The sequence below is a fragment of the Ailuropoda melanoleuca genome, chromosome 4, assembly GCF_002007445.2.
Source record: "Ailuropoda melanoleuca isolate Jingjing chromosome 4, ASM200744v2, whole genome shotgun sequence".
Lineage (NCBI taxonomy): Eukaryota > Metazoa > Chordata > Mammalia > Carnivora > Ursidae > Ailuropoda > Ailuropoda melanoleuca.
In genome coordinates, this window is record NC_048221.1 from 10237974 (window position 1) to 10257597 (window position 19624).

Here is a 19624-nt window from a genome sequence, read left to right on the forward strand (position 1 = left end):
CCCCCCTTTCTTTATCCCTTTCTTCCCCTACCGATCATCCTAGTTCTTATGTTCCATAGATGAGAGAAACCATATGATAATTGTCTTTCTCTGCTTGACTTATTTCACTTAGCATTATCTCCTCCAGTGCCACCCATGTTGCAGCAAATGTTGAGAATTTTTCTTTTTGATAGCTGAATAATATTCCATTGTATATATGGACGACAACTTCATCCATCTTGAGTTTACTTTTGTGTATGGTGTAAAAAGTGGTCCAGTTTCATTCTTCTGAAATTGGCTGTCCTGTTTTCCCAACACCATTTGTTGAAGAAACTGTCTTTTTCCCATTGGGTTTTCTTTCCTGCTTTGTCAAAGATTGGTTGACCATAGAGTTGAGGGTCCATTTCCGGGTTTATTCCTAGGTATCTTATGGTTTTTGCCTTTTGCAGGATTAGACAACTTTCTCATGACAGTGATGGCCTATGACTGGTTTGCAGCCATCCGTCACCCACTGCACCATGTGGGTATCATGAATCTCAAGTTCTGGGGCATCCTGCTTCTGGCATGTGGTTATTGACAGGCCCAATGATTTTGCACCTGTCTTTTTGCAGAGTTGGAAATCCCTCGCTTTTTCTGTGAACTTAATCAGGTGGTCCCCCTTGCCTGTTCTGACACCTTCCTCAGTGACCTTGTGACCTTTTGCAACTGGTCTTCTGGGTTTTACTTCTCTCACTGGTATCCTTTTTTCTTACTCTGGAATTATAACTTACATTTTGAGAATTTCATTATCTGGAGGGAATCATAGGGCATTTTCCACGTGTGGGTCTCACCTCTCAGTTGTCTCCTTGTTATATGGTACAGGCCTTGGAGTGTATCTTAGTTCTACTGTTACTCAAAACTCCAAGGCAAGTATCATAGACTCAGTAATGTACACGGTGGTCATGCCCATGCTGAACCCTTCTATCTACAGCCCAAAAAACAAGGACATAAAGTATGCCCTTAAAATACTCTTTAGTTGAGAAGCATTCTCTACACGCATCCTATTTCAGGATAAGAGAGTTGATCGCTAGAAACAGGGCTCAAAAGTTTTGAAGAGCTAAATCACAATACTTTTATCAGTGTGTGGAAAGATATCTGCATTTATCTTATTAACATGGTCCATTCTCTTGGTTTTCCATACATTGTAAACAGCTGTTTCTTCCCTATTTCCTTAGAATTGTTTTGGTCTCCCTGATTGTATCCTGTAGGGTCAGTGTAGAAGCAAAACTCAATGTATGAAATTTTGCAGTAAAATATTTAATACAAGAATTTGGGAGCTTATCAAATTACAGGCAAAGGCAAAGGAATGATGGTATGGTCATTGCTTCTGCCAGAAGAAAGCACCCGCTCCTGAGATGGTCTGCTTTTGGGAAAAAAGTAATTTGTTATACCAACATCTGTGTAGCAAGTGTGAAGGTTTACATTAACTACTCTAGGGAAAGGTCATATATGGGCCTGGAACCCATGCAACTAACTCTGTAATAATTCACATTTAGTCTTCAAGATCTGATTTTCTTCAACACAGTTGAAAACAGAAATTAAGTGAAGATAAAAATAGAAAGTACAATCCCTGACCCTTTAATTACTTGGTTACTGATCTATGTGATTCCCCTAGACAGGCACTATTGTTTTCCTCCAATGTTTTTTTTTTTTTTAAATTTTATTTTATTATATTGTGTTAATCACCATACAGTACATCCCCAGATTCCGATGTAAAGTTTGATGCTTCATTAGTTGCGTATAACACCCAGTGCACCATGCAATACGTGCCCTCCCTACTACCCATCACCAGGCTATCCCCTTCCCCCACCCCCTCCCCTCTGAAGTCCTCAGTTTGCCTCTCACAGTCCATAGTCTCTCATGTTTCATTCCCCCCTCTGATTACCCCCCTTTTCTTTATCCCTTTCTTCCCCTACCGATCCTCCTAGTTCTTATGTTCCATAGATGAGAGAAATCATATGATAATTGTCTTTCTCTGCTTGACTTATTTCACTTAGCATTATCTCCTCCAGTGCCGTCCATGTTGCAGCAAATGTTGAGAATTCGTTCTTTCTGATAGCTGAGTAATATTCCATTGTATATATGGACCACAGCTTCTTAATCCAGTCATCTGTTGAAGGGCATCTCGGCTCCTTCCATGATTTGGCTATTGTGGACAATGCAGCTATGAACATTGGGGTGCATATGGCCCTTCTCTTTACTACGTCTGTATCTTTGGGGTAAACACCCAGTAGTGCAATGGCTGGGTCATAGGGTAGTTCAATTTTTAACTTTTTAAGGGACCTCCACACTGTTTTCCAGAGTGGCTGTACCAACTTGCATTCCCACCAACAATGTAGGAGGGATCCCCTTTCTCCACATCCTCTCCAACAATTGTTGTTTCTTGCCTTGTCTATCTTTGCCATTCTAACTGGCGTAAGGTGGTATCTCAGTGTGGTTTTGATTTGAATTTCCCTGATGGCTAATGATTTTGAACATTTTTTCATGTGTCTGTTAGCCATTTGTATGTCTTCATTGGAAAAGTGTCTGTTCATATCTTCTGCCCATTTTATGATTTGTTTATTTGTTTCTCGTGTATTGAGTTTGAGAAGTTCTTTGTAGATCTTGGATACCAGTCCTTTATCTGTGGTGTCCTTTGCAAATATATTCTCCCATTCCGTGGGCTGTCTCTTAGTTTTTTTGACTGTTTCCTTGGCTGTGCAGAAGCTCTTTATCCTGATAAAGTCCCATAAGTTCATTTTATCTTTTATTTCTCTTGCCTTTGGAGATGTGTCGTGAAAAAGGTTGCTCTGGCCGATGTCATAGAAGTTGTTGCCTATGTTCTCCTCTAGAATTTTGATGGATTCCTGTCTCACATTGAGGTCTTTCATCCATTTGGAGTTTATTTTTGTGTATGGTGTGAGAGAGTGGTCAAGTTTCATTCTTTTGCATGTAGCTGTCCAATTTTCCCAGCACCATTTATTGAAGAGACTGTCTTTTTTCCACCGGATGTTTTTTCCTGCTTTATCAAAGATTAGTTGCCCAAAGAGCCGAGGGTCCATTTCTGGGTTCTCTATTCTGTTCCATTGGTCGATGTGTCTGTTTTTGTGCCAGTACCATGCTGTCTTTGTGATCACAGCTTTGTAGTACAGCTCGAAATCCGGCATTGTGATGCCCCCAGCTTTGTTTTTCCTTTTCAACAGTTCCTTGGAGATTCGGGGCCTTTTCTGGTTCCATACAAATTTAAGGACTATTTGTTCCAGTTCTTTGAAAAATGTCCTCGGTATTTTGATCGGGATAGCATTGAAAGTGTAGATTGCTCTGGGTAGTATGGACATTTTAACTATGTTAATTCTTCCAATCCATGAGCATGGAATATTTTTCCATCTTTTTATGTCTTCCTCAATATCTTTCAAAAGTGATCTATAGTTTCTAGCATATAGGTCCTTTACGTCTCTGGTTAAGTTAATTCCAAGGTAACGCATGGTTTTTGGTGTTATTGTAAATGGGATGGATTCCCTAATTTCTCTTTCTTCAGTCTCGTTATTCGTGTATAGAAATGCAACTGATTTCTGGGCATTGATTTTGTATCCTGCCACCTTACTGAATTGTTCTATAACTTCTAATAGTTTGGGAGTGGATTCCTTTGGGTTTTCCATATAGAGTATCATGTCATCTGCAAAGAGAGACAGTTTGACTTCTTCTTTGCCGATTTGGATACCTTTGATCCCTTTTTGTCTTCTGATTGCTGTTGCAAGGACTTCTAGTACTATGTTGAATAATAGTGGCGAGAGTGGGCATCCTTGTCGTGTTCCTGATCTTAAGGGAAAGGCTTCCAGCTTTTCCCCATTGAGAATAATGCTTGCAGTAGGCTTTTCATAGATGGCTTTTATGAGATTGAGAAATGTACCCTCTATTCCTACACTCTGAAGGGTTTTAATCAGGAAAGGATGCTGTATTTTGTCAAATGCTTTTTCTGCATCAATTGAGAGGATCATATGGTTCTTGAGTCTTTTCTTGTTGATATGATGTATCACATTGATTGATTTGCGAGTGTTGAACCATGCTTGCATCCCAGGTATGAATCCCACTTGGTCATGATGGATAATCCTTTTAATGTACTGTTGGATTCTATTAGCAAGGATCTTGTTGAGGATTTTGGCATCCATATTCATTAGAGAAATCGGTCTGTAATTCTCCTTTTTGAGGGGGTCTTTGCCTGGTTTGGGGATCAAGGTAATATTAGCCTCATAGAATGAGTTTGGTAGCTTTCCTTCTGTTTCTATTTTTTGAAATAGCTTTAGGAGAATAGGTATTATTTCTTCTTTGAATGTTTGGTAGAATTCCCCAGGAAAACCGTCTGGGCCTGGAGTTTTATTATTTGGAAGGTTGTTTATCACTGACTCAATTTCTTCATAGTTAATTGGCCTATTTAAGAAATCTATTTCTTCCTGTTTCAGTCTTGGTAGTTTATAGGTTTCCAGGAAGGCCTCCATCTCTTCCAGATTGTTTAGTTTTTTGGCATATAGCTGTTGATAAAAGTTTCTAATAATCCTTGCAATTTCAATGGTGCTGGTCGTGACCTCTCCCTTTTCAGTCATAATTTTAATAATCTCAGTCCTTTCTCTTTGTTTTTGGACAAGTTTTGCCAGTGGTCTATCAATTTTATGGATTCTCTCAAAGAACCAGCTTCTAGTCCTGTTGATCTGCTCTACTGTGGTTCTGGTCTCTAATTCATTGATTTCTGCTCTAATCTTGGTCAACTCCTTCCTTGTCAGTGGGTTAGGCCTGTCCCTCTGTTGCTGTTCCAGTTTCTTGAGGTGAGAATATAGAAACTGCATTTTAGATTTTTCTATTCTTTTGAGTGAGGCTTGGATGGCTATGTATTTCCCCCTTAGGACTGCCTTTGCAGTATCCCATAGGTTTTGGACCGTTGTGTATTCATTCTCGTTGGTCTCCATAAATTGTTTAATTTGTTTTTTGATTTCCTGGTTTATCGAGTCATTCTTGAGCAGGATGGTTCTTAGCCTCCAAGTGTTTGAGTTTCTTCCAGGTTTTTCCTTGTGGTTGAGTTCCAATTTCAGAGCGTTGTGGTCTGAGAATATGCAGGGGATAATTTCAATCTTTTGGTATTGGCTGAGACCTGTTTTGTGTCCCAGAGCATGATCTATTCTTGAGAATGTTCCATGGGCATTTGAATAGAATGAGTATTCTTTGGTTCTGGGGTGTAGTGTTCTATATATATCTATGAGGTCCAACTCGTCGAGTATGGCATTCAAAGCCTTTGATTCTTTGCTTAGTTTTTGCCAGGGTGTTCTGTCTATTTCTGATAGTGGGGTGTTGAGGTCCCCTACTATTACTGTGTTCTTATCTATATGTCTCTTTATTTTGGTTAAGAGTTGGCTTGTGTATCTTGCTGCTCCCCTGTTGGGGGCATATATATTAATAATTGTCATATCCACTTGTTGAATACTTCCTTTAAGAATAATATAGTGCCCTTCTGTATCTCTCTCTATGGCCTCTAGTTTAAAATCCAGTCTATCTGATATGAGAATTGCTACTCCAGCTTTCTTTTGAGGTCCATTTGCGTGGAAGATGGTACTCCATCCCCTTACTCTAAGTCTGAATGCATCTTTGGGTTCAAAATGAGTCTCTTGTAGACAGCAAATGGATGGGTCATGTCTTTTTATCCAATCTGCAACCCTGTGGCGTTTTATGGGAGAGTTTAAGCCATTTAGATTGATAGAGATTATTGACAGATATGATTTTAATGATGCCATTTCTCTTTAAAGTCTTTGTATCGGTTGTGACTTGCTGCTCTGTATCACTCTTGGGGCCTTTTTACCTTTATAGAGCCCCCCTTAATATCTCCTGTAGGGCTGGTTTCGTGGTTACGAAATTGGTTAATGATTGGCGATTTTGGAACGTCTTTATTTCTCCATCAATTCTGAATGACAGCTTTGCTGGATAAAGGATCCTTGGCTGCATGTTTTTCTCTGAAAGAGCTTTAAAAATGCCCCCCCAAGCCTTTCTCTCATTCCAGGTCTCTGTAGACAGGTCTGACGTAATCCTGATACCTTTGCCTTGGTACGTGAGAAATTTCTTTGCCCTGGCCGCTTTCAATACTGTATCCTTGGATCTAATATTTGCGAATTGCACTATGACATGCCGTGGCGTAGGTTTGTCCTGGTTGAGCTTGGATGGGGTCCTCTCTGCCTCTTGGACACGAATGCTTGTTTCCCTTGCTAGATTAGGGAAGTTTTCAGCTACAATTTGTTCAAATATCTCTTCTAGACCTCTGTTTTTCTCCACCCCTTCAGGGATGCCGATGATTCTGACATTGGATCGTTTCATAGAGTCAGTAATCTCCCGTAATCTACATTCGTGGGCGTGGATTTTTTTAAGACCAGCTTCTATTTTCGTTTTTTCTTCTACTAACCCATCCTCCAATTCGCTAACGCGTTCCTCTGCCTCGGTGACCCTGGCCGTCAGAGCCTCTAGTTTTGACTGTATTTGGCCCATAGAATTTTTAATTTCTGTCAGATTCGCTCTCATTTCTGCCCTTAGGGATTCTATATTCTCAGCAACGCTTTCTCTGATGCTTTTTTCAAGTTTACTCATCATCTTGACCATTGTTGCTCTGAATTCCATTTCTGATAATTGGGATACATCCATATGTATTAATTCTGTGGCCGAGGCCAATTCTGTGGCAGAGGCCACAGACTCATTATCTTTTCTTTGCTGGGGGGGACTTCTCCTTCTCGTCATTCTGATGAAGAGAGATTGCAGGGTTGTCCAGAGCCCAAGTGTTGACTGGGACCCAGGCCGTGCGCCCTTGTTTTATAGAGATCTTAGGGATGTGGGCTTCTTCCTTAAAGAGTTTATTTATTTATTTGAGAGAGAGAGAGACAGTCAGCAAGAAAGGGAACCCAAGCAGAGGAGTGGGAGAGGAAGAAGCAGGTTCCCGGTGGAGAAGCCCGATGAAGGACTCCTTACGGAGCGTTGTGATCACACCCTAATCCGAAGACAGGTGCTTGGTGACTGCGCCACTCAGGCGCTCCGGGTTGTGGGCTTCTTGATTTTTCAGCCTGCCTTCTGGGGGAGGGGCCTGCCTGCAGGTACTCAGAAAACCCTGTTTGGGTAGAGTCTCTGTGTCCCTTGGGAGGGGGGATGGGGATGGGCACCCTGTGAGCCGGTATTTCCGGGCTTTTGTTCTCTGGCGGCTTTCCCTGGCGGTTTGCTATGCCTCTTCTGAGAGAGCAGCAGCGGCTGAAATTCAGCCTCTGTCTCAGAACAGAGGGATCGCGGATCGTTCTCCACTGATGTTCTGGCCACTTTAACTCTGTTTCTGTTGGTGCTGCTCAACCCTGCAGCATCCCGGGCTGTGCGCCCCACACCCGGCGTCCCAGCCCTCACTTCCAGGGCCGGCACGTCTCTGTCCTTTGTGTTTCCAACCCCGCCCGCCGCCAGCCGCCCCGCGCGGGCTCCCGGAGCTCCCCGTCTCAGTCTGGTGTCTCACGGGTGCTGACCGCGAGTTCGCCTGCTCCCCCGTGCAGGTGGCCCTGTAGCCGCCAGCCGCCCCACGGACGCTCCCGGAGCTCCCGGTCTCAGCCTCGATCCAGTGAGCACACCGGAGCTCCGGAGCTCCGTGAGATGCTTGGTGGTGCACGCTCCCGGCTCACGGACTCAGTCTGCCGTTTCCAGAGTGCGGGTCCGCGGTCCGCCCGCTCCCCGGTGCAGGTGGCCCGCCAGCCGCCCTGCGCGCGCGCTCCTGGAGCTCGCGTTCTAAGTCTGTTGTCTCGCGGGTGCCGTCCGCGAGTCCGCCCGCTCCCCCGTGCAGGTGGCCCGCCAACCGCCAGCCGTCCCGCGTGCGCTCCCGGAGCTCCCTTCTCAGCCTGCTGTCTCAAGCGTGTGGGTCCGCAGTCTGTCCGCTCCCCCTTGCAGGTGGCTACCGCTTCCCGGCGCCCTGACACGGCGGCTCCCTCCCCCTTCTGTTTAGCTTCCGATATCTGTGCGCGGTTTCACGGCTCCCCGCTTCGTACCTCGATACTCAGCGCTGGAGATGTTCATTTGTAGAGATCCAGATGTATCTTCCTGTGTCTCAGGCTGATTCTGTGGATGTTCCTGCTGGTCTGGTACCTATCCAGCTCAACTCAGGGGACCGGCTGAAAAAGGGGTTCCCTACTCCTCCGCCATCTTAACCCGATTCCGGTGCCTGCATTTTAAACATTTACTCCCTAGATGAGAACCTTGAGCCACAGCAAGAATCTGGCTGCAGAAATTTGAAGCCCCATGCCTGCTCTTTAGGCACGTTTTCCTCTTGTTACTCTAACCTGTAAGTACATGATTTCCCTATGGGCCAATGGTCTTGACACAATGAGAACTTTGCCGACTGATTTTCTGATCCTAGGACACTGCATGATAATCCAGGTGAATTCATTTTGATTCCTTCTTCTCCTTTCATCTGCATTCCAGACGGCTAAACCCACAGCACCTCATCACAACCCTGAGTTCAAGTTTTCCCAAAAGTTTAACCCTGAGGAATTCATCTGACTAGTTCCCTTAGGTCTTCAAAGTATTGATTAATGGTGGGGAGACAACCCCTGATCTATCTCTAGAAAGTAACTATTTCCTTTTCAAGAAAGGGGAGACATTTGTTCCTTTACTATAAAATCTTGGGTACTGCACTGCTTGGCTTCATGAAAATTTGGCCAAAACAAATTTCATAGTTAGAGCCCAAGTTAAGATCTGTCACTCAGTCCCTTATTATGAAGAATTTATTAATTAGAAGAGACACATTTAGATTTCATGCAGCATAGACTAGCTTAGCACACTAAAGGGACCCTATGATTTAATTTTTACAAAAGTCCAATCTATGAAGTGGTGCTTTTGTGAGCTCTATTCTCTATCGTAGAAATGGGGCTCAGAAGGACTTAGTGTCCTGCTCGGAGGCATAAACCAAGGAGGGATGTAGACTTAATTAGAATTATGTCAGGAGGCTTCCAGTTCTGAAACTCAGGGGCAGTGGTCCTCGGGCGGAGGTGCCCTTAGGATATTTGGCCATATCTGAAATGAGGCTGTTGAAGACCGTAATCCACAGGACAGCACCCAACAAAAATAATGATCCAGTTCCAAGGGCCAATGGTGAGAAGGTGAGACAACCTTCTCCAACCTCACTGTGCGCACAATTCACCAGGGATTGTAGTTGAAATGCAACTTCTGACTCATCAGGTCTCCAGGGTGCAGGGGCTGCATTTCTAACAAGTTCCCTGTGGTTTTGATGCTGCAGGTCCTGGTCTGTGGAGCACAGTTTGAGAGCAAAGCTGTGTTAGAGGAAATGTAAATTAAAATTTAAAGTTGTCCAGATGGCAATACTGCCCAAAAGATCTACAGATTCAATGACAATATGAATATAAGAAAAAGGGGGTTTTGGGGAAACACTTTTAAGAACCTATCCAAAATTAAATTTTAAATTGAAAACTTCCAAGCATGAACACGGCATGCCATCTCATAATTATGTCTTCTTTAATTTCTTCAGCAATATTTTGTAGTTTTTATTTATAAGTCCTTCGTCTCTAACAGGTTAACGGATCATTCACCCCAGTGAGTAAATCCCCTGACACATTGCCACTGGTATGCCATATTTGGTTGAGAGATGTACATCATGAAAAGAAATGTAATGCATAGCAATACAAAGGACAATTTGAAATTTTCTTTATGATATTCGAGGTCATCTTTGATTCCAGGTCCATATTAAATCATTCTATGTATTCCAGGGGTGCCTGGCTGGTGCAGTCAGGTGAGGGACTGACTTTTGGTTTCATCTCAGTTTGGGATCTCATGGTGGTGAGATCAAGCCCCGCATGGACTCCATGTTCAGCGCCGAGTCTGCTTGAGATTTTCTCCCTCTCCCTCTCCTCCTCTTGCTATTTTTGTCCTCTGGGAATAAATGATTCTTAGAATTCCAAACACTTTGGGGCACCTGAGTAGCTCAGTTGAATAGTGCCTATCTTTGGCTCAGGTTATGATCCTGGGGTTCTAGAATGGAGCCCCACATTGAGCCCTGCATCATGCTCCCTGCTCGGTGGGGAGCCTGCTTCTCTCTCTCCCTCTGCCTGCCACTCCCCCCCAATAGATAAATAAATAATGCTTAAAAATAAATAAATAAACCAACAAAATATTTTTATTTTTTTTTAAAGATTTTATTCATTTATTCAACAGAGATAGAGACAGCCAGCAAGAGAGGGAGCACAAGCAGGGGGAGCGGGAGAGGAAGAAGCAGGCTCATAGTGAAGGAACCTGATGTGGGGCTCGATCTCATTATGCCGGGATCACGCCCTGAGCCGAAGGCAGACGCTTAACCGCTGTGCCACCCAGGCACCCCAACAACAAAATATTTTTATTTTTATTTATTTATTTTAAAAATTTTATTTATTTATTCGACAGAGATAGAGACAGACAGCGAGAGAGGGAACACAAGTACGGGGAGTGGGAGAGGAAGAAGCAGGCTCATAGTGGAGGGCCTGATGTGGGGCTCGATCCCATAACGCTGGGATCACGCCCTGCGCCGAAGGCAGACGCTTAACCGCTGTGCCACCCAGGCGCCCCAACAACAAAATATTTTTAAAAAATAAATAAAATCTTTAAAAAAATCCAAACAGTTCCATGAGATAAATGGGAATTTCTAGTTTTTTCATATGAACAATTGGGAATAAAGTAATAAATAAAGAGTGAAAATGAAGGGAAAAACAGTTGGATATCAAAGAAAGTGAAAAACTTAATAAAATGAATAACTAAATTATACTGAGAAGTTGAAAAAATAAAATTCCAAGAAATGAATGAAAGAGGCAAGTTCTATTTCCACAATCTGCTGAAAAATCATAACTTCTGACTCTAAGGCTTTGAGACCTGCAATTATGGTAAGATCTTCAACCCCAGGGCAGCTGGCCCTTTGATAGCTGCCATCCCAGAGAATCTCATCAGAGCCCCCTTTATGTCTTTGTTCCTCAGGCTGTAGATGAAGGGGTTCAGCATGGGCGTGACCACCGTGTACATCACCGAGGCCACTGCACTTGCGTGGGAGCTCTGGGTAACAGCAGAGCTAAGGTACACTCCTAGTCCTGTACAATAAAATAAGGAGACAACAGAGAGGTGAGATGCACAGGTGGAAAATGCTTTGTACTTCCCCTCAGCTGATGAGATTCTATGTATGCAGGAAACTATCTTAGAGTAAGAGTAAAGGACCCCAGCCAGAGGAGCAATACCCAGCAGCACAGCTGCAAAATACACCACCATGTTATTCAGAAAGGTGTCAGAACAAGCAAGTTGGATCATCTGATTGAGTTCACAGAAAAAGTGTGGGATTTCCACCTCTGTACAAAAGGACAGCTGCAGCACCATTGATGTTTGTAAGAAGGAATGCAAGACACTCATGATCCAGGACACCAGAACCAGCAGTCCACAGAGCCAGGGGTTCATGATGACCGTGTAGTGCAGGGGGTGACAGATGGCCACAAACCTGTCATAGGCCATCACAGACAGGAGATAGATGTCCAACACTGAAAAGATTATGAAAAAGTACATCTGTGTGATGCAGTCTGCATAGGTTATGACTTTGCTCTGAGTCTGGATATTCCACAGCATCTTGGGGACGGTGGTGGAGGTGAAACAGATGTCTACAAAGGACAGGTTGGCCAGGAAGAAGTACATGGGGGTGTGGAGGTGGGAGTCAGAGCTGACGGAGGATGAGGAGCAGGTTTCCAAACACAGTGATCAGGTACATGGAGAGGAAAAGCCCAAATAGGAGGGGCTGCAGTTCTGGGTCTTCTGAAAATCCCAGAAGAAGGAATTCTGATATCCTTGTGTCATTACTTGGTTGCATGTGGTTACATTAACCACTAGGAAAGAGGAAAAGACATCATTAATTTTCACATGAACAGCATTGCTCACATAGTTGAAATGCTACAATTTATATTTTGCTGTCAAGAAGTTAATTTCAGTATCTCGTGTAGGGACTGTCCCCTTTGGAGAGATTCTGTCCCATTTCATCTCTGATTAGGCTTTTTTGTCTCATTTCCCCCATTCCCCACAGAGCTCATGCATTCTACTGTTTTATTAGGAACATCTTTTGGGGCACCAGGGTGGCTCAGTTGGTTAAGGATCTGACTCTTGACTTCAGCTCAGGTCATGATCTCAGGGTTTTGAGATGGAGTCCTGCATCAGGCTTGGCTTTGGGTGTGGAACCTGCTTGAGATTCTCTCTCTCCCTTTCTCTCTGTGCCTCCCCCATTCACTCTCTCTCTCTCTCTCTCAACAACAACAACAAAAGAATATATTTCATGCATTCAAGGAATATGTACTGAGTGTCAAACATGTCCATGTGCTGTCTAGGCAATGAGTACAGGATCCTGAAAACCAAAAGCCACTATAGTCCAATGATGGAGAAAGAACAGAAACAAATAAAACTATTAATAATACATCAGAGGGTGTCATTGCTATAAAGAAAAGAAGAGTAAGTATCAAGAAAAGAGTGGATATGAGTGTTATTTTGTAATTGGTTTTCAGACAACGTCAGTAAACAAGGTGACATTTGAACAGATACCCCAGGGAAGAGAGGACAGGATTCTCAGACATGTCTGGGGAAGTGTGTTCTGGCAGAGAGAATGGCCTCCGCTGAGGCCCTGAGGATTTTACTACTTTGAGCTACTCAAGTTCAAAAAAGGAAGGAGGTGTGGGAAGGGGAATAAGCAGGAGAGCAGTCAGAGATTTTGTTGGGCAATTTCAAAGAAATACGTCGCTTCACTGCGGTTAAACTCCAAGAAAAAGGAGTCACTCACCCACACTATATACTTCTTGTATTTTGTAATCTACTTGCAAAGGTGTCCTGTAAATTGAAATAGAGCCCCTCCTGAGTACCATCTGGTGATTGAGTTCTGGCCTCTCTACTGTAAGAGTCACCTTGGAATATATTAGCCTGTGAACCCGAGCTCTGTGGATTCTTCTCACTCCACAAGGCACACACACACACACACACACACACACCCCACCCCAATTCATTGCTCGCTGGGCTGTGTTCTTTCCATGATTCCTCACCCCCAGCTCCAAAGGTGAAGCTGGATTGGCTGTAACTCAGGCTGGCCAGATCAATTATCATTCCCCTAAACAATGTAAAATGCTACCTGACATTCTAATTAGCAAGCTTCTCATGGATAAATAAAATTGACAAGTCAGACAGACTGGCATGTTTATTTCCTGTTTGTATTTTTAAGAAAACACAAAGAATCTGCTCAAAAACCAGAGAGAGAGAGAGAGAGAGAGAGAGAGAGAGAGAGGATTGAAAAATCAAAGGGAAATCAAACAGAAGTGACAAAAATGGTTCATGCAGTCACTGAAACCTTAGGGACCAAGAGGAAGAACACATCCCTGGTTCTGACAACATTCCAACTCTTGTTATTTCCCCGTTGTCCCTCAAAATAATAGAAGGGCAAAATTAAATTTGGCCAGAAGACAAAGGTAGTGGTATCTTCATGGTTTCATTCACCGTATAGAGTGAATGCGCCTAGAGAAAAGGGTGTTAAGGGGAGAAACCAGCACTTCAGCAGAGGAAACAGGCCAAGCACAGTGTGGCTGGGTGTGTAAGATGAACCAGGTGGACACTCGTTTCCTCTGTACCTGTCACATATTTATTTGACCAATTGGGTTTCCTGGGATCTTCAAGGGAATGGGGGAGTCCGTGTCCCTTTACTTATGTGGCATCCTTTCTTGTTATTGCCTGGGCTTTGCGTTATGGTCTTTTTTTGACAAACACAATGGTCAGACTATGGTCCTGTTTCTGATCTTTGCACAACACCCAAAGGCCCTTCCAGACCTCGCTGTACAAAATTCAGCACATGTTGTGATAATCTGTCTTCTGTCTCTGAATGATCGTCTTCATAAGATTCTTCCTGAGGCTGTCACATGGTACACACTTGTCCTTATTCTGTGACTTCACCATCATTGTGCCAGAACCAAAGGAGCAGGGCCTTCACAGACAATGTCCACTATAGATTTTCAAAATGGGTTGTGGAATATGAACACACATGGAAATGAATTTGAGAAAATGAGAAGTTCTGACATAAAAGGACTGGCAGTGGCACTGAAGCCAGTTACGTAGAGTGGTTTCATGCAACCGTGTTAGACAAAACTGAATGGAGCATTGAAATGAACTAAGATATGATGTGCAATAGTAGTAATTGAAAAAATATCGATATGGATCAGCAATTAACTTAGCGAAGACCTTGACATAAGACAATATAGCATAGAAAGTCCCTAGAACACTCTCGTCTGAGCAGATGCTCTGTTCGTATTGGTCCATCAAATCAGGAACTAGGTTTCAGTGCATATGGACATTTCATATAGGTCAAGGTTGTATTTCAATTTACTTGCTAAGTGTTGTTCCATACAAGCTGGCACGCATGTTAGCCATCTGGAAGAAAATAAATTGGTTCCCAATCTCACACATCTTAAATAATTCAGAAGGATTACAGAACTCCCTGTAAATGGGAACTGCTCATTCAGGGGAAGGTGTAAAATGCTACAGATACAAGCTACAGGTGAACAAAACCATTGTAGTTAAGACGAGAATCAGAAGAAGATAGACATATTTAGCTATATAAAATTTAAAACTTTTTATGGAAAATACATCCAACCAAAAGTCAATGAAGAACTAGTTCTAGGGAAGATGGCAGAAGAGTAGGGGACCCTCGTTTCATCTGGTCCCTTGAATTCAGCTAGATATCTATCGAATTGTACTGAACACCTGTTAACTCAACCTGAGATGTAGAAAAGAATTGCTGCAATTGTACAAATAGAAAAGTGACTACTTTTTGCAAGGTAGGAGGTGCAGAGAAGTGAATCTGTGGGATGTATTGGAAGATAAACCGTGGGGAGAGGAAGCCTCCATAAGCCAGCTACTGGAAGTGATAGAGCAACGGAGTGCAAAATCGGATCTTTTAGAAGTCTGCTCCTGTGAGGGACATCCCTGCCTGAAAGGTGCTCAGGTGGTGAAGCGGGGTAGACTCCCAGGTGGGACAGTGTGGTTTCAGGGTCCCCAGGGTCCCAGAGAGAATGGGGGTGCCTGAATGAGTCAGGGTTCCCAAGTATTGGTGCCAGGAAGCCAACCATAATCCACAAGCCCAGGAGTGGGCTTTCAGCTCAGTGTTGCCATAAACCAGGAACCACAGTGCAATCAGGAAACCACTTTCTGAGAAGGGGCCCAGCAAGTGGCAGAACTGGGGTGAGACCCCTTTCCTTCCCCCAGGAGGAGAGGCACAGGTGCACACTGCAGGAGTCTGAAAAGTCTGGAGACTTGAAATGGGGTCGCGTGCCTGAGATAGAAATGCAGGGTCACAGGCTGGGTGAACACAGCGTGCGGATGGAAACCAGAGAGACAAAAGTGATTGCTTTTCCCTGAGGGTGCACAGAAGAGTGGGGGCTGAAACCTTTCAGCACTGGGGCAGGAGATTGGGATGCCGCCATTTTTATTTTCATCCTCTAAAGACCTGTGGAAATCCTTCAGGGAAAAAAGCCACATAGAGCAACCTGGAGCCATTTACACTGAGCCTGGCCCCCTGGCAAAGGCGGTGCAACTTGGCTGGGTAAAGACACTTGAGAATGGGAGCAACAGACCCCTCCCCCAGAAGACCGGCAGAAACATCAGGCTAATACCAAATTTACAGATCACGAAGAACTGAAAATTTCCCCAGTGCTAGGGAAAATAGTGTATAGAATTCGAGGTTTTTCCTTATGATTCTTCAGTCTTTCAGTTTAAAATTTACTTTTTCTTTTTTCCTTTTTTTCCTTTTCAACTTGTTTCTTATTTTGTCGACTTCTTAAAAAGACTTAAATTTCCATTTTTACATTTACATTTAATAGAGATATTCTTCATTTTTTCTTCATTGTATTCAGTTTTATTTTTATATATATAATGTATTATATATTATATATATATGTTTTGTATATATATACACATATGTTTGTGTGTGTATGTATATATATATATACACACATACACACACATATATAAGTTTGTGTGTGTGGGGGGGGTGTGTGGAGGTATATATATATATACACATATGTATATATATAACAGCCTTGCTGGATTATTCTTGGCTGCATATTTTCCTAATTTATCACATTGAATATATCATGCCAGTCCTTTCTATCCTGCCTGGTCTCTCTGGTTAGGTTGGCTGTCAGCCTATGTTTTTACCTCTGTACATTAAGGACCTCTTGTCCCAAGCTGCTTTCAGGATTTTTGTTTGTCTCTGAAATTTGCAAGCTTCACTATTGTATGTCGAGGTGATCTTTTTTTTATGGATTTTGACGGAGGTTCTCTGTGCCTCCTGGACTTGAATGCCTGTTTCCTTCCCCAGATTAGGAAGTTCTCAGCTGTAATTTGCTCAAATATACCTTCTGTCCCTCTCTCTTTCCTTTTCCTCTGGGACCCCAATTATTCCAATATTGCTTCGCTTTATGGTACTGTTGATCTCTCAAATCCTCCCCTCATGATCCAGTAGTTGTTTATCCCTCTTTTCCTTAGTTTCTTTATTCTCCATAATTTAATCTTCTATGTCACTGATTCTCTCTTCTGCCTCGCTTATCCTACCAATAAGAGCCTCCATTTTCATTGCATCTCATTAATAGCCTTTTTGAATTTGACCTGATTACATTTTTAGGTTCTTTATTTCTCCAGAAAGGGATTCCCTAGTGTCTTCCATGCTTTTTTCAAGTCCAGCTATATCCTAATAATTGTTATTCTGAATTCTAGCTCTGACATTTTACTAATATCCATATTTATTAAGTCTTGTGCGGTTAGTTTGTTCTTTTTTCTGGGAATTTTTCCTTCTGGTTATTTTATCCAGGAAAAATAGAGGAATGAGAGAATAAAATATAGAAATACCAACCACGACCCCAGGGAAATTTACACTAGACAAATCAGGAGAGATCAGAAACCAAAAAAGGAAAAATAGTGAAAATATAATCAAACAGGTGGACTGAAGAGGGTGATACACCAGGTCCTGGGTGTATTTTGGTCTGTTTGTTAGAAGACATTAGATCCCAAAATTGTAAAGAAAGAAAAACTTATGTCAATCATAGAAGACTTGTTTTTTCCTATACCTCCTGCATCATTTTGGGTGGACTTTTTTCTCTGTCGTCTGATAGAGGATGAAGTTAGCCCCTTTCTTTTTTTTGTTGTTTTTTGTTTTTTGTTTGTTTTATAATTTTTTATTTTGTTATATTAGTCAACATACAGTACACCCCCAGTTTTTGATGCAATGTTCCATGATTCATTATTTGCATATAAACACCCAGTGCACCATGCGATACGTGCCCTCCTTAATACCCACCACTGGCCTATCCCAATGAAGTTAGCCCCTTTCTCCCTTCTCTTATGTGGTGTCTTTTGTTGCTATTCTTGGGCTTTGGGTATTGCTCTCTCCTTTGACAAACCCAATGGGCACACTCTAATCCTTATTCTAGATTTCATCCAATGTGCAAAGGGGTCCCCAGACCATGCTCTATAATCTGCCCCACCATAAAAATTCTATAGTTTTGTACTGAATAATCTCCTTCATATCATTCTGTCTGTGGACACCATATAATACACACATTTATTTCATTGTGGTCTGTCTTCATGATTCAAAAGTTCAGGGACTGTTTGTTCCAGCTCTGTGAAAAATGCCAATGGTATTTTGATAAGGATGGCATTGAAAGTGTAGATTACTCTGGGCAGCATAGACATTTTAACATTTGTATGGAACCAGAAAAGACCTTGAATTGCAAGGGGAATGTTGAAAAAAAAATAAACCTGGGACATCACATTGCCTGACTTCAAGCTATATTAAAAGCTGTGATCATCAAGACAGCATGGTATTGGCCCAATAACAGACACATAGATCAGTGGAACAGAATAGAGACCCCAGAAATGGACCATCAACTCTATGGTCAACTAATCTTCGACAAAGGAGGAAAAAAATATTCAATGGAAAAAAGACAGTCTCTTCAATAAATGGTGCTGGGAAAATTGGACAGCCACATGAAGAAGAATGAAACTGTGTCATTCACTTACACCATACACAAAAATAAACTAAAAGTGGATGAAATACCTCAACGCAAGACAGGAATCCATCAAAATCCTAGAGAAGAACGTAGGCAGTAACCTCCTTGACATTGGCCATAGCAACTTCTATCAAGTTACATCTCCAAAGGTAAGGGAAAAACAAAAGTGAACATGAACAAAAGCAAAAATGAACTTTCGGGACTTCATCAAGATAAAAAGCTTCTGCACAGCAAAGGAAACAGTGAACAAAACAAAGAGGCAACCCATGGAATGGGAGAAGATATTTGCAAATAGCATTTCAGATAAAGGGCTGGTATCCAAGATCTATAAAGAACTTCTCAAACTCAACACCCAAAAAACAAAGAATCCATTCAAGAACTGGGCAGAAGACATGAACAGACACTTCTCCAAAAAAGACGTACAAATGGCTAAGAGACACATGAAAAAATGTTCAACATCCCTAGCCATCAGGGAAATTCAAATCAAGACCCAACATTTGCATCAACATGGATGGGGCTGGAGGAGATTATGCTAAGTGAAATAAGTCAAGCAGAAAAGACAGTTATCATATGGTTTCACTCATTTGTGGAACATAAGGAATAGCAGGGAGATTGGTAGAAGAAGGAAGGGAAAAATGAAGAGGGGGTAAACAGAGGGGGAAATGAACCATGAGAGACTATGGACTCTGGGAAACAAACTGAGGGTTTTAGAGGGGTGAGGGTGGGGGGATAGGCTAGTCCAGTGAAGGGTATTAAGGAGGGCATGTATTATATGGAGCACAGGGTGAGTTATACACAAACAATGAATCATGGAACATTACATCAAAAACTAATGATGTGCTGTATGGTGACTAACATAACATAATAATAAAAAAATAAAAAATAAGTGAAATAAAATAAAATAAAATAAAACACAATGAGAAACCACCTAATACCAGTGAGGATGGCAAAAATTAACAAGACTGGAAACAAGTATTGGCAAGGATGTGGAGAAAGGGGATCTCTCCTACATTGTTGGTGGGAATGGAAGTTGGTGCAGCCACTCTGGAAAACAGTATGGAGGCTCCTCAAAAATTTAAAAATAGAGCTACCCTGCAACCCAGAAGTTGCACTACTGGGTATTTACCTCAAAGATACAGATGTAGTGAGAAGAAGGGGCAATGCACCCCAATGTTCATAGCAGCAATGTCCACAATAGCCAAACTGTGGACAGAGCCAAGATGTCCTTCAGCAGGACACATTGTCTGGACCACATTTTCTTAATCCAGTCATCTGTTGAAGGGCATCTCGGCTCCTTCCATGATTTAGCTATTGTGGACAATGCTGCTATAAACATTGGGGTGCAAGTGGCCCTTCTCTTCACTACATCTGTATCTTTGGGGTAGATAACCAGTAGTGCAATGGCTGGGTCATAGGGTAGCTCAATTTTACTTTTTAAGGGACATCCACACTGTATTCCAGAGCAGCTGCATTCCCACCAACTTGCATTCCCACCAACAATGTAGGAGGGATCCCCTTTAACTTTTAAA

At 42.5% G+C, this 19624-nt stretch overlaps 2 pseudogenes; one reads left to right on the forward strand and one right to left on the reverse strand.

The window, feature by feature from the left end:
- Positions 1 to 998, forward strand: part of LOC105234914 — a 4295-nt pseudogene extending 3297 nt beyond the window's left edge.
- A 9913-nt stretch (positions 999 to 10911) lies between these two features.
- Positions 10912 to 11878, reverse strand: LOC100469391 (annotated as a pseudogene).
- Between the last annotated feature and the right edge of the window lie 7746 nt (positions 11879 to 19624).